This window comes from Pholcus phalangioides, unplaced genomic scaffold (genome assembly GCF_987345545.1).
Source record: "Pholcus phalangioides strain wild (caught in Gottingen) unplaced genomic scaffold, Ppha-v1.0 ptg000039l_1, whole genome shotgun sequence".
Taxonomy (NCBI): Eukaryota; Metazoa; Arthropoda; class Arachnida; order Araneae; family Pholcidae; genus Pholcus; species Pholcus phalangioides.
The window spans coordinates 4,114,621-4,130,232 of record NW_028301625.1 but is presented as its reverse complement, the minus strand read 5'-3'; the positions used below and the strand labels follow the sequence as shown (position 1 = coordinate 4,130,232).

Sequence of the window (15,612 nt, the reverse complement as noted above, 5' to 3'; positions counted from 1 at the left end):
ATACTAGATTCACATAAGAACAAGTTTTTATTTATAACCTTTTTTTCCATCATAATAAAAAAGCTTTAGTAGTAACTAAACTTGATAGTTTAATCATTAATTAGAATAGCCCAATCTAATAAATACTGTGATAATTTAAAATAGAGCAAGTTTTATATTTTTTATAAAAATATAGATGTGTAAATGTAAATGTACTTTATTTGACATAACTATTTTTTTTTACTCTCGCAACCTGTATCAATGATGGAACATATATAGAAAACAGAATAAACCTTTTTTCTCTGTAGAAAAAGAAAAAAAAGGATGGTGAATTTTATTTTTAAATAAATAATAAATTCAACTTCTTGTTCCTTGAAGATTAGACATTTGTCGGATCTCTGCAGTTCGATTACTTGTGTAAATAATTTAGTATAAAACACTGTATAGTCAAATAAGAAATCTGAATTTTCTGGATTTAGTTGTTATATACCAGAGGGTGCTCAAACCTTTTGAAAGCTTTGGCCACTACAATAGATGGTCATGGTGAAAATGCACTGTTCATAGTTTTTGAATTTTATTTTAAATGATACGAGTAATTTATTCACATGAAATAAGACATTGTGAAGCTTGTGTAAAACCAAAAATAGGTCTTAAAGCAGAAACACACTACACTGAAGTAAAATCATGTCACATCAGTGTAGTGTTTCAGCATATAATTATTTTCCATTGGTTTATGATGAATTCACTAGACACACCTGTTTTCATCCACAGCAAAAACTGTAATGGAAGGATCTAGTAAAGCAGCATCTAGTCATCTGTAGATACTGTAGTGACTACTGACAAATTGGAGTTGTCAATTAAATATTGTTAGAATAAATCAATTAATTTTTTTAAGTCTTAACATATTGGGAACAGGATTTTTGTTATTGATTCATTTCATTCCCAATAGATGACAGCAAATGACTGAAGCACCTAAATTAAAAAATTAAGACATGAAGGGGATCTGCCTGAGATGTTCCCTGCATGCATAAGCTACCTTTCAGCCCATCAAATATTGCAAATATTTCTAGTTTTATATATACACAGTAAAACCTCATTAACTTGTCACCCTAATAAGTCGTCTCATTTTCTTCCATCCCATCAGAACAGATGATTTCCATTTGATCATTTTTGTCGCACCACTGTCATTTTCTGCACACGAGGGCTAATTGAACTGGTACCTACAATTTATTGAGATTCCAAACGGCAGCCTTTTTTTATACTCATCGAGAGGTTGGTGTGCTAACCCCTTAATATGGAACTCCCTGGTAGCAATCTGTAGTCATGTCGCCATTTCTCTTGTACCCCGGTGTCAGGAAACTTTTTGACAAGGACAAACTGGGTATCAAACTCGCGACACCTCTAAATATCTTTTGGTACTTCAAAAATTTTAAAACCGAAAGTTAGAATTTGAAAATTTCTACCAAAAAGTTAGAAACTAAAGTGTCTATGAATCTCTAAGACAAAGAGCTTCAGAGGTGCCACTGTACTTTAATTTACCAGGGTATTCAAAAAATCTGGGTCCTTTTTGAGTGAAAAAGTGGGTCCTCTTGAAAAACATTATCTTGCAAAAGGTATGTCCCCCCCCCCCCTTCCCCATAATTCACTGGTATTTCTATGAATTTTTTTTCCAGCATGCCCCAGGTCTTTCATCACCTGCTTATATCTCTTCGGTGAGACAAAGCAGCGGGTCATGTTCTGGGTATGAGAAGGAGGTATCTCTGAATCAAATTATTCATTTCTAAAAACATGTTCTATACAAAAAAAGTTTCCTTTATTTTCATTGTCTACTAGTAAGAAAAGCTTGCAAAGAAGCCCATTAATGAGAATTTAACATATGTAATGTAGTAGCACATATAACAAAAATAAACCAAATATACAGTTGATACCGCTTATTATGTTCCCATAAAGAATATTTTTCCACTTAGTACAACTGATTTTCATGGTCTTAACTTTAAGTAATTCTTAAGATTTCCCGTTTGAAGTGTTTTCCTGCTTACGTTTTTTTATGACAGTTTTTTGAAAAGCATTATAAGCAGGATCCACTACAATTAAAAGGTAGAGGCACACATTTATATATTTACTAATAAATTAGTCTATAAATTCCCTTCTGATTGATTTTTCATTTCTATAAAAAAATCTTAGCTTTTTCAATAATATCTTCTGAATAAATTTTAAGTAAATGAGATTTTCTCTCTCTCTCTCTCAGACACTTATCTTCCGATTCCCTATTCATACGAGTAAGGATTTCATATAAATCCTTGCGAAGCGATTTCCTGGTAGAATGATTTTATTTTCCCTCCCTGTTGTTCCACCACTCTGATCTGTCACCATTTAACTGCCACATATTTTCACACCTGAATATGGGATCTGTGTCAGATTTGTGGTGGTGAAACTCAAATGTGTTTGTGTGTGTGTACCCAGCATTCAGCGTGTTTTATGTTCAGTAGGTGGTGCCATCTATCTAGGGCTGCAACTAGAAACTTTCTCAAATGGGGCAAGCACACATTTTGGCACTCCGTGTAATGTAGAAGAAGCAGTTCTAAAGGGGTGAATTCGGCACCCCGTCTAGTCCAGAGCCCATGGGTGGAGGTGGAACTAGATCTGCCTGCTCTCCCCCCACCGTAGTTGCGGCCCTGAATCTATCCTCCAAATTGGTTTTTCATGGATTTGAAATTTAATGTATACATATTTGCTTTTTTCAAAGGAATAGCCAACTCAAAATTGGAAAACCTTAGAAAATCGTATCTTTAGCCGATTACCACTGAATGAATGAACGCCGGAATTTTGTTACTGGACTTATCCCATTGCCGAGATCTCTTCCAGCCCAGCTAACCGATTACCACTACGCAATCGCTGGTTGCAAATCCGGATTTTCACCAAAGGCAAAATCGAGGGAGGGTATGAAGGCCCCCGCCCCAAGAAAATGAAAAATTTTAAATATTTTTGTGGAAAATTAAAATATTGGAGAAAATAGTCTTTTATGCTATGTTAATTTAAAATTATTTTTGAGCATTAATGATCCACAATTTCTGGGGAAGAAATCTTTCTGCTAATTCCACAAACTCCTAAAGACAATTCTGCGTACACACCAGTGATTTTCGCGATGCGAAACGGTGACTACCACATAGCAGCTAGATGACAAAACTATGAATATTCAAGGTACAGTTTTTACAGATTCTTTTTTTTTAACGATCTCAGAAAATGTTTCACACTTTGAACGGGCGTTCCAAATCCTCTACGATTTTTCAAAAATGCACATTCACAATCTTGTAAGAACAAGGCGAATTTACGCTGTATAGACTACTGTCTTTAAATGCCAGCAGATAGCCACGAAAGTACCGTGATTTCTGATGTGTAACAGGAGGGAAGAAAATCTGTAAGGGAGTAAAAACTCAAAAATTCTCTTTGAAAATTCTGTACACGATTTGTCATTAAGGAAAACAAAATATCTTCAACAACCCGTGTGTATATCAATACAGTACAGTATACGAAATAGTAAAACCACTTTTTCAAGGTTGCGCGTGATTGTGATAAGAAGGAAAAAAGTTGGGAGGTTTTTCTCTCTCTACTTTTTCATCTTGGAACTAGGAAAGAATGTGTCCCAGAGGACGCGTGAACCAAATTTTTATGCATCCTTTCAAGAAATTTTGGGTATTTGATGCGTTATAACACGTCAATGGCATCTCTGAGCTTGATTAAATGCATTGTTATATGTTTCAAAGCAACCATGAAAGCCTTGTGTATCAAAAAGGAAACGCTCAAGTGATGAAAGTGACACAGGAGAAGTTCATTTGCCGACTGAAAAAAAACAAAAGTTCTTAAAGTGTCAGAAACTGTTCAAGCTGGACCTGATTTCTGCATGGCAAGGGAGGTATTTTTCAAGAGCCTCAACTTTTTTGGAGGCTTCAAATTTGAGCAAAATATATTTGTTGACACATTTTTCCCAAGTGGTGGAGGACTTTTAATGTCTGCTCTCTCTGCCCCTTCAAATAAATATCAGTTCCTAAATTTGATATAACCTTATGTACCATGAACTACTGCAGAAGAATTTAAAACATTAAAATTGAATGTTCTGTAAAATTAATGTGCATTAATGTGCTGGAGAAAAAGCTGACTATTCTAACAGTAGCTCGGATCTGTCTGAATTAAACAAATAATCGGTATAAACCCTAAGTGTACTCATGTATTGAACCATAATAAGTTAAATACCATTAAAAAAATTTCTATTGTAATTTATAAATTTGTTATTGTAATTTTATTTGTATTTGAATGTTATAATACAGTCGAATCCTGTTATAATGAACATCAAGAGACCGTAGAAATCACTTCGTTATTTCCTGGTTATTTAAAATGTCCCTATGTAAACTTATCTGGGAGATTAGAAAAGTGTTCGTTAAAACGAGATTTTCACTATAACGGTATTCGTTAAAACGGAATTTGACTGTATTTTAAATTTATACAATTTTTACAGTAATTTGACTGTATTTTAAATTTATACAATTTTTACAGTATAGTACCTAGAACTGATGATACTTCACTTAAGCCATTACTCCGCTTAATGAGTTTGGAGGGCTAGGACTGACTACTGTCCCCTTATAATCAATTTTGAATCAATTTTGATTGGCTGCAGAGAGAGGCCCATGAGTTTTTCATTCAAAATTTATCTCCACGTTGTACCATTTTTTTTCCCATACTTTGTATAAGTAGTGGAGAGTAACATCTTTCTCTACATCACCATTTGGAGGAAAAAGTAATCTTGAGCTATAAGCTGAGATAGGTCAAACTATCGGTGTGATAGGTCAGCACATATAGCAGTCTTCCAAACTTATGTCTCACTGCTCCCCCCTCCATGGAAAAAATTTTCTCCTATCCTAGGCCAACAAATAAAATTTTCTGTTGCATCTGTAGCTTCTATTGTCTCCCTGGTCTGTTCCATCACACACTTTAGGAAACACTGATATATGCTCTAAGGAAAGGATCAGTGCTTCTGTAGCACAGTAGTTAGCTCACTCAGATTAAAAGTGAATGGTAGTTCGATTCTCTACAGAGGCCTGTGAATTTTCTTTTCAAAATTAATCTTCCCATTGCATCCAATTTTACTATATTTGGCACACAAATTACAGTATAGGACTCTGATTATTCAAGCCTTGATTAATTGAGTTTTAGGTTATTCTAAGTATTTTTCATAAATTGATTTTAAAAATTAGGTAGTAAAATGACATGAAATGCTTTGTCACGACAAAATGGTTCACAAAATTCCTATATCAGTATTTGGCATAGAGGGTGATATTTATAAAATATTATTAGCCAAAGATATACAAGGAAATACAAGTGTTGCTTGATTGTGATATCATCATCCCCTGGGTAAACGAACCAATGCAGTAGAAGCAGTGCCGTCTTAACGCATGGGCCCACCCGGGCACGGCCCAGGAACCTCAGAAAAATGAGATCCGGTTGAAAGTTTCTAGAATTTAGAAGTTGGGGCCTCTGAAAAACCACATGGCCTGAGGGCTCATAATACTCTTAAGACGGCCGATTAGAAGCTATGGATACAACATGGGATCCTATGGGTTGGCTTAGCAGGGAGATGATACAGTATGGCTACCACATCCTGAAGCCAGGCCCCTAGACTAAGATCTTTGGTTAGGCTCCTTTTATGGATTTATACTGTAAAAAAAAATTATTATAATAAGATTTATCTTGAGCCATGCCAGACCTATCCTTGTGGGGGGGGGGGGCATGGATGGATAGGATTCATATTTTCTAAGAAGTAGACAGAGGATGAGACAAGTTTGAAACACACTGTACTAGACTATGTACGCCTACTCATCTTAGCCCTCCAGTAGTCAAATACGCATGTGCTGAATCCTAACATATTTTAAGCTGGAGTGTGCTGAACACTGCTGTCCTTGTCTGTCCCTTCCCAATCCTGTCACCTTACATCAGTTGTCTTCCGTCATTTGGTGCAACATCACAATTTTTCTGCAGGTTTTAATGTTTAGACCTTGGCGCAAAATTCTACCTTTGATTCAATCTGGTCGGTGCTTTGGGTGAAATATTTTATTTATCTGTCAGAATGTGCATAAATATATTTACCTTTTGTTCTCTCAGAGGTCAATTGTGATTATCGTGCGATCGGCAATTGCAACCAATTCACCCCAGTTATTTTGTTGCCATTTTAAAGTGCATATTGTTTCAATTCCAAATATTATGTAAATTTTGGTGATATTTCAACTGTGACATATTTTTTTAAATTCTTTTTTTTCATCCTGAGACATAAGGATTAATTGGATTATGCCGTGAAAAACAAGGATATAAAAAACCCAGCATGGGTGGATTTTTTGGGCAAAATAAGGAAAATTGAATTTCTTTCTTCCACAACCTCAAAATATGTGACTTAAACATTTATGTACATCATTTATGTATACATCTTATATTATGTCTAAATATAAATTTTTGGTGTACCTTAAATGATGTATTTGATTAATAAAATTGACCATACAACAAGGGAATAATTGTTCACACATAAACACACCCACTTCTGCATAATTGTATCTGAACCTTGAGTTGTATGCAGAACTGCAGCAAAAAAATTTTTGTGGTAAAACAAATGAATTTGGATAATGAAAATTCTGGGAAGTCAGGATGGTGTCTGAATTTTCTTTTTCTCCAAATTTTTCAAACACTGCGGAAAATGTATTCAAAAGTGTCCTGATCCGACAAAAATAAAACCTTTAGCTATGTAACCAGAACCATTAAGTTTTTCTTTTTTTAATCAAAGTCACTATTGAAGAATATCCAGCTTCATTAAATTAAATTCTGAAATATTTTTAAAAGAGCAGTGATAATTAAAAAAAGAGATGATTAAGAGGAGATAGCAATCATTCTGAGGATTCATTACTCTTTTGGTGTTTTCCCACTTGTCCAAATTAACCATTTTTGGGAACTTAATACTACAGAATAATGTGAATTATCATTAAATACAAATGTCAATAACATTATTGTATATTAATATCACTTTATACAAGACAACCTGCCATGTATAGCAACTGAATGCCTTCATCTGGCTGACAATTTCAACAGGCTAATTTTCGGGGGGTTGGGCTTATATTATGAGCATCTTGAAAAATCAAGCTAAGGCTAATTTTCTGGTTAAGTCTTATTATTGGAGAAAACTATACTTTTAATGGTTTCAATTGAAGGTGTTCGTTACCAATGCTCAATTCCAGAATCCCACAAAGTTTTATTTTTTGTTATGAGATAATGTTATTTTTGTGTCTTGATATTTCAGTTATGAAACTCTGATGTACCTATATAAAACTTATTTATTTATGCTATATTGTTTGCTCAAGGCCTATACAAAAGGATGCGGTAGATTTCTACACATATGCTTTGAACGAAGATCATGGGGAGTTAACAATAGTAGAGGGGAGCTTGTTCCATTCACCTATGGTATTGGGAAAGAAACTGAATTTAAAACAACAATCTGTAGAGACAAAAATAGGTTTTAATTTTTTGGAGTGGTCAAGTCTATTGGAAACATAAGAAGGCCTAGACAAAATACCGGATGTATCGAAATTTAAATGACCATGAATAATCTTGTAAAGCATGGCTAAGTGGGAGATGCGTCGGTGAGTAGCGAGTGGATGGAGATTAAGTTCGAAATAACGATCGGAAACTGAACTAAAAGATGACCAGCAGTCATAGATAAAGCGGGAGGATTTATTTTAAGATAGATTCAAGTTTGTCAATGTTATTAGAGGTGTGGGGTGTCCCACACCTCTAATAACATTGACAAACTTAGGGACATTGACAAACCTCTAATAACATTGAGGTGTCCCACACCTCAGCTGCATAAGAAAGAACAGGAGAAATATAAGTTTGGTAGCAGAGAAGTCGGACGTCACGAGTAGAATGTTTGAGGTTGCGGCGAAGGAAAAAAAGTTTGTTGAGACATTTCTGGTAGAGAGAGAGATTAGCCAACTCGCAGATATTTAAATTGGGAAACTTGGGATATGGTTAGGTTATTGATCGAGTATGAGAATTCGAGGGGAAGAGTTTTATGAGTAGCTTTCACGAAAAATATTTTAGATAGGTTGATAGGCATATGCCAAAATGAACACCAATCTGAGATGGAAACAAGATTATATTGGAGAGTTTCTTGATCAGATTTGTAATTAATTGTGCGGTAAATTACAGTCATCAAGAAAAAATCTAGTGGTGCAGTTGAAGGTTTCAGGGAGATTGTTTATATATATTGAAAACAATAAAGGCAAGAGAACCGCTGCTTGAGTAGTATCTGAGTTTGCAGTGGGAAAAGGTGAATCATGATCTTTAAAATGAATGAATTGTTGATGATTTTTTACGAAAGCTTCTAACCATTTGAGCAATTGTACATTAAGAACAAGATTTGAAAGTTTAAGGAGGAGTCTATTGTATGGAACTGGAACTTTATCATAGGCTTTAGAAAAATCCAAGATGATATTGGTTTGTAACTTATCAATGGCTTTGGAAAGGTCAAATTCCCATGAAAAGGGACAGTTGGGATGTAGTAGAAAGGGATCGTCTAAAGCCGTGTTGGTTGGGAAAGGAAAAGTTAATGGAGTCTGAATGAGCGCAGATTTCCTTTGCTATAACATGTTCGAAAATCTTACAACAGGATGAAATAGGCCTAATAGATATTGGTCTGAAGTTAAGGGGGTCGGAGAGAGGACTGGTTTTGTGAATGGGAATAATTTCATTGATTTTCCAATCGGTGGGGAGGATGGGGGTGTTCAGTGAGACATTAAATAAAATTAGAAGATAGTCTGAGATTTCTCCCATGCAATTTTTGAGAATGGAGTTTGGAATGTCATCAGGGCCTACAGAATGGGGTTTCAGTTTTTTTAGTAACTTTAAAATACCTTCTTTAGTAAAAAGGGCAGGATTTGAGTTATGGACAGAATTAATGAATGAGTATTATGGTGGAGTGAGATCAACTGAAAAAACTGAGCAGAATTTTTATTTGAGATTTTGAGAGAAGCGGGTCCAACAAATTTAGGTCTGAGGAAGTTCCAAAATTTGGTAGGATTTGTTTTTAAGTAATTTGGTAAAGAGTGGGATAGGTACTTGGACTTTTGGGTGGAGATGAGGTTCTTGAGACTCTGAGAGGAGGTCGAAATTGAGGATTTTGGGTGCATTAGATTTGTTGGATTACTAATAATCCAACAATTAATAATCTTATAAAAATGTAATGCAAACATGCAAATATTTTTTGAATGAAAATTCAGTATCACATTTTTGCTCCCAAAAAAAATCTTTCAGAAATACTTTAAAATATACATATTCTAAACACTGCACTATGCAGCAATTTTTAGAATACATGAACTAACCTTAAAATAAAATTTTAACCTGAAAGCAACACATTTTCTTCGAAAACTATTTACCCCAAAAAAAACCAGCCTGGGGGGAAAATGGGTATCTACCCGGAAAGCAAATTTGACAACCCTGGTGAAAAATACCAGTTCCTTAGAGTATAAATACTTGTTTCAAGTCAGTTGCGATCTGCTCATGCTGATTGATACTAACATGAAGTGAATTACTTATTAATCGTGCCGAGGTACTTTTACCGGCTGGTTCTTTTGAAAATAAATTTTTCTTTGAGTTCTATTTCAGATCAAGTGGGGCATGGAGGGGCATTGCTCTCCCAGCATCAAAGGTGTAGTCGTCTGATCTATATACATTAGATCAGACGACCCAAACCAACATAGACAAATTAGAATATATCCAAAATAAGTCCTCTCGCTTAATTTTTAACTGTTGATCTCTGTCTGTTTCCACATCAGAGCTCAAGCGCCAACTCCATATCCAACTGCTTTTGTCTCTTAGATTTATCTCTCATTCAACTTTTCTTTTAAAAATCCTCCATGGGTTTCTAATATCGACACTTCCAACATTCTAACTAAACCCACACATTTCTGTGTTAGACTCAACCATTCCCAAAAATTATAGCCCATCTTTGCCTCTTCAGATTGTCACAAATTTAGCTTCTTCCCAAGAACTATTATTGACTGGAACAACCTACCACCAAATATTGTAGATTGTACTACGATTTCCAAATTTTCTTGTACCATCAATCGTCATTTTCATCATACATAACTTCTGCATCTTCTTGTATAGGCCTCAGCCAAACTATATTGAATAAATAAGTAATATATGCATATATATATGAATTAACATCATCACCATCATCATGCCCCCCCCCCCCAGACTTTCAAGTCTATCTCCGCCTATGAAATGGAGTGATCTTGTTGAGAACAATAAGGTCCTTTGCCTCTGATGGTTGGTGCTGATTACAGACATTCAAAGTTGATGCGATGTCGGGTCGTGATGATCGAGAGCGTCCAGTGATGTCTGGATATCGGGTGATGCTCTACCACAACTCATTAAGGCTCTGAGGTGACATAGTTTGCTGAAACTATCATTGGATAGCCACTCCAGGAACTTGGTTGATTCATCTATGTCCCAAAGCAGAATATGCCAAAGTCTGCGACGTACGGCGCAGAACAATCAATGCTATTGCAGAACAATCGGGAAGAATTTTAAGAAAAATGTAGACTATTATAGGAACTGCAGAACATTTCTAATCAGTCGAGGGCTCATTGCAGAACAATGCAAAACATTCTGCTTTGGGGCATCTATGATGTAGTTTGTGCCTATAACCAACGAACCGATTCCCGAGAAAAGTCTATGATTTTGCATCGTCAAAGAGAGGATTGAAATGCTGAGTTATATATTGAAAACTGCTGGACCGTTTTGGTCAGATCAGAAAATTTTCTTGTAATAAAAACTTGATTCATAAAATGTTTATTCAGAAAAATGATTCGTATTTACAAGTGAACTGGCGAACTTAATTGTTAATGTTAATAGCATTTAATTGTTAATAGTGGAAAAAATAAATAATTTTTGTGAAATGACTTTGTTTTCATTTTGCTGTCTTGCAATTTGAATCCAATATGAATCCGGCCACTGCGACAAAAATTGTTGCAAGGTGCTATTTGTATTTTTGAGATACACTGAGATGGTTCTGGTTACCGCAAGAGGATCACACAGTTCAGCTGTGAAATTTGCCAAAAATTTGTGTTTAGAGCATGCTAAGCACATCTGCTCAGACTGCAAAGCTATGATTTTATGAATTAATCAAAGCCTTTTATGATAAGTGTAATTTCTAAGAGAATGTGTTAAATGTTTACAATGATTAGTTGACAATTCTAATCATGAAATTTTTAGTTCCTTTGTTCATTCTTATATAGCGTTCTTTTATAAAAATAAATGTAATTTTTATTTATATAATCTGTATTTATCAGCCATATACTAATTATATCAAAATTTAAGTTACTTACTTTGGACTTCTACAAATATGAATTTTAAATTAGCATATTTAGGAAATACATGTAACCTTTCATGTTTGTATAGAGGTTGCGCCCACTGAAAGGTTAAACCTGCTGGTTATAACAGTCTTAAATGCTTCAAGGAGCAATGGCGCTCCCTGAAGCATTAAAGACTGTTCTGGCCATTCAATATACAACAATTTGCTGCTGCTAATGAGTTGGGTTGGAAATTAAGGTGCCATCTATCTGTGGTCACCTCAAGTTCGTTAGGGAAAATATCTTGTGAAACAGCTATAGTATAATCATCTCAAGCTTGTTAGGGAAAATATGTTGTGGAACAGCTATAGTATTATAATCCGTAGATTCTCTCAGCTAGTTCTTTACCAGAATCCTCTATTAGCGCTGGGTTGCCATTTCCTCTTTCCTTCCAAATGATGTCACCCCATAGAGGGCACTGGATATGATATACTTTTGTATTACCACATCATTTGAATGATTTGAAAAACCCTTTGAAGTTTTTTCTTCTTCTTTCCTTGTATGGTATACACAATTTACATTTTGGAGTGTATAGAGTATGTTACACTAAATTTTTCACATTGCTTTTATTTAATTTTGGATATCATTGTCTCTTAGGTTGTACCTTAATATTTATTACTTTTATCAGTGTTAAAATTGAAAAATAATAGTCACTTGTCCCGGGAACCAGTGAATACGAGAACCTACTGGTCTGCAGACATCATGACTGGTCCACTAAATGAAAAATCTCTTCTGAATGATAATTTAACTTCCTAAATATATTGTCCTTTACAAGAATGATATACCACCAAGGGGTGCAAAAAGCCAGTAAAAGCAATTAGAACTGCTGTCAAACCTTATAAAACCCACCATTGTTGATTCTGGGTCTTTATCGATAAAAAAATGTGGAGGTTTGAAGAGGCATTCCTTTTTAAATTATGTTTTCAGAAAACATTTTGCAAAAGAAATTTGCGTCTAATAAAGTATACTATACTGAATAGTCTTTTTTTTCGCTAAGATTCAAACAGAAACATTGAATATTAAATAATTAAAACAAAATATCTTCACATAAATGCACATTTTTTAAGCATGTTCAGCAAAAAATTAAGACATTTCAGGTGTCAAACTGCCTGGCTATGCTTTTCATTACTGATCCTGCAGACACAACAATTTTTTTCTCGGTGGTCCGATTGTTTGACCACTGGTCTCCGACCAGCAGAGCACCAATGATCATTATATCTGTAGTTTTAATCCCACGTTTTTATTGACCGAACCCACAGAGACTTTTATGCTCTGATGGTTTTATTATTTAAAAGAGTCCAGATTTCTATTTTTTACTACAAAAAATATTTATACAACAGGAAGGATCATTTATTTAAAAGTCAAGAGTTTTTATTTTTTACTATAGAGAATATTTGTTTTCTATCAGGAGGTACCATGGTATTATGTAAAAGAGATATCAATTTTTATTTTTATTCCGGAGCATTCATTCCAAAATCATGTCATTCTTTTGTCCTTTTTATATGTTGTTTCATTTCCAATCTGGATCCTGTATCTAGTCTAGGATTTTTTTAATCTCCATACCTTATGATGTTGTTTTGATGTTTAACCCAGAAATCACCAGACAGAGCCTATTTTTTCTCCTACGAGAAAGGGGGGAATTATTTATAATAAAGAGCTATTTATATATTTATACTGTTATATATTTTCTCGTGTTTAGTCTAAAAAGTGATATTTTTTATTTTTATGCTTATTGGTTTCTGTTATTGTTATTAACAGAAACATGTTTTTTATGCTAGGGATTTTTTTCTTTGGTGTCTGTAGCATCAGTTACAGCCCTGGTGAATTATTGTCGGGCAGTCTGACATGTTTGTCATCAGAAAAAAAGTCACCAACTGTGGATTATACTATAGCTGTTCCTATCCTCTTATCTATATTCTTCTCCTGGATTGCACCTGGGACCTGCCAGCAACCTCCACAGTGGTAGAAGAGCATCTTATTACCACACTACTCAGGCGCATTTGAGAATGCTACTACTAATAAACCAAACATGCATCTCATCCATATTTCTCAGTTGAACTTCTAACAAATTAGAATGTATGTGTTGTGAACCTAACATGAATTTTATTTCTGTGTAATCTTTGTAATTTGTGAATGCCGGAATACAGAAGACATTGAAAGACTTTTGTTAAAAGAACAATTAAATCCCTCTAAACAGTAACTCAGCAGATTGGTCAGACCTTTCACGGCAAAATAATTAAGTTTTGTTTTTTTATCTTCAATAGGAGCCCCCTCCTTTTTAAGGACAATTTTTTTGTCCCGTTGGTGTCCGCAAAAGAAGGGTTATATTCTACTGTATGTAACAGTTTTTCAAAATGATGGGTACAGATGCAGTATAATCCAGATCGCCAAGGCAGGCATAATGGTGCCAGGTTAATGTAATTTTTTTGGATTTTCCATTCCAGGTGGCGCTAGTAACACGGGCTATTCAAATGGTGTCTCCCTTTACATAATAGTACTTGAAATAGCGTCATTTCATTTTCTATTGTCTAAACGTGTCGTTTTGTCTTCTCTCACTAGAGTTATGTTTCCATCAGGTTGTATTTTTCCAATATATTTATTCTCGTTATTTCTTGTAACTTCTGCCCTTCTGTTTCCAGTGTCATAAAGAAATATCATTATTTTAGTTTACTACTATTTTAAAGAGTCTGGATACCCAGAGTGACTTGTGCCTAGATCAGTTTATTTTTCAAAGAGTCCAGGTTTTATTTTTTTATGGAGAATATTTATTTTTATAACTAGAAGAACCGTAGTTTATTTAAGAGGGGATAAGTTTCCTAAGGATACTCAGAGAAACTTATGCCCGTATCGATTTATTATTTCAAAGAGAGTTCAGGTTTTATTTTTTCATTCTACGCTGGTTTCCTTTTCGGCGTCCGTAGTCAGCCACGGCCTTGGCGACTTTTCCTCGGGCTGCCAGACGTGTTTGGCGCCGAAGAAAAAAGTAGCTAAAGAGGATCTGGATTATACTGCATCTGTTCCCAAAATTTTGTCTGGTCCATATTAACTCAGCATGAGAATGTTATTATTAATTAATATTAACATGTAGCATGAAAACTGGGTTTGACGATTTTAATTAATAAAATAAAAGCCTGAAAGATACTCGTGAACTACACTACAATCTCAACTGAATATAAGCGATTATAAATATGAAAAAAAACTATTTGGTTTCGAGATGAAATGATGCAATAGACCAGACTTCATTCCTCTTTTAAAAAGTAATATGATTATCTCAATACAATGACAATATTATAAAGCATACCCGGGTAATTATGGGAGTCTCTTGACTGTGCTGTAAAACAATGGGTGTCCCGGATGAATAAATTAGGAGAAAGAAACAACGTGTTTAGAGAAATATATTTTACATTTTCAAAACAAAACAATAATTTGACTTTGACCTGACTTGACTATATAATTTAACTCAATCCACACAGAAATTTAGGTAAGAACTGGGCCTTTTCAATAGCTGACACTAAAAAATATTTTTTTGTAGAACAGATTTATGAGGTTATGCTGACCATACTTTCTCATGAGAAAAGCGAAATTTCAAATAAGATCTTCCTCTGGGGTGTAGCAGCACCTCCTAGAAATAGATCTATCTGTAGGAGGTGCTGGGTGTAGGCAGGGCCGGATTAACCATTAAGCAAAATAAGCACGTGCTTAGGGCATCAGGGAAAAAAGAGGCCCCACAAAAAAGTTATCGAATGCACATTTTTTTCCAGCATCAGCATCCAGCATAATCGTAGAATTATTGTTGAAGACCTTATCAAAAGGATAGCAAGAATGCATAAAAACTAATAATATTGCAAACTAGAAACCACGTTGATGCTGAGCTTTTGGAATGAAATTTCGTGAAATTTGCATAAAGTAAGCTTGGGTCTTCTTAACAACTCATGGGGCCCTTGGACAAACTGATTTTTCTGAGCCCCCCCCCCCCCCAAGGGCGTAGCGGGGGGGGGGACTTGGGGGTCTGGTCCCCCCCCCCGAAATATGAGAAAATGACCGAAAAAAGGGAAAAAGATGGCCAAATCCACTGTTCTGTCACTTTGGTTCCCCCCCCCCCAAAATTAAAGTGGTTCCCCCCCCCCCCCGAACGATCATCATTTGATCATTTTTGTCGCACCACGGTCATTTTCTGCACACGAGG

The 15,612-nt window shown here is 35.1% G+C and overlaps 1 protein-coding gene across 1 annotated transcript in view; it reads right to left on the bottom strand.

Moving 5' to 3' along the window:
• The window catches only part of LOC149065471 (hsp70-binding protein 1), a 36,131-nt gene extending 21,234 nt beyond the window's left edge, over positions 1–14,897 (bottom strand). The window contains exon 1 of the mRNA XM_089253779.1: positions 14,728–14,897. The gene's annotated coding sequence lies outside the window, so the exon portion shown is untranslated. The remainder of the gene's footprint in view (positions 1–14,727) is intronic.
• Positions 14,898–15,612: the final 715 nt, after the last annotated feature.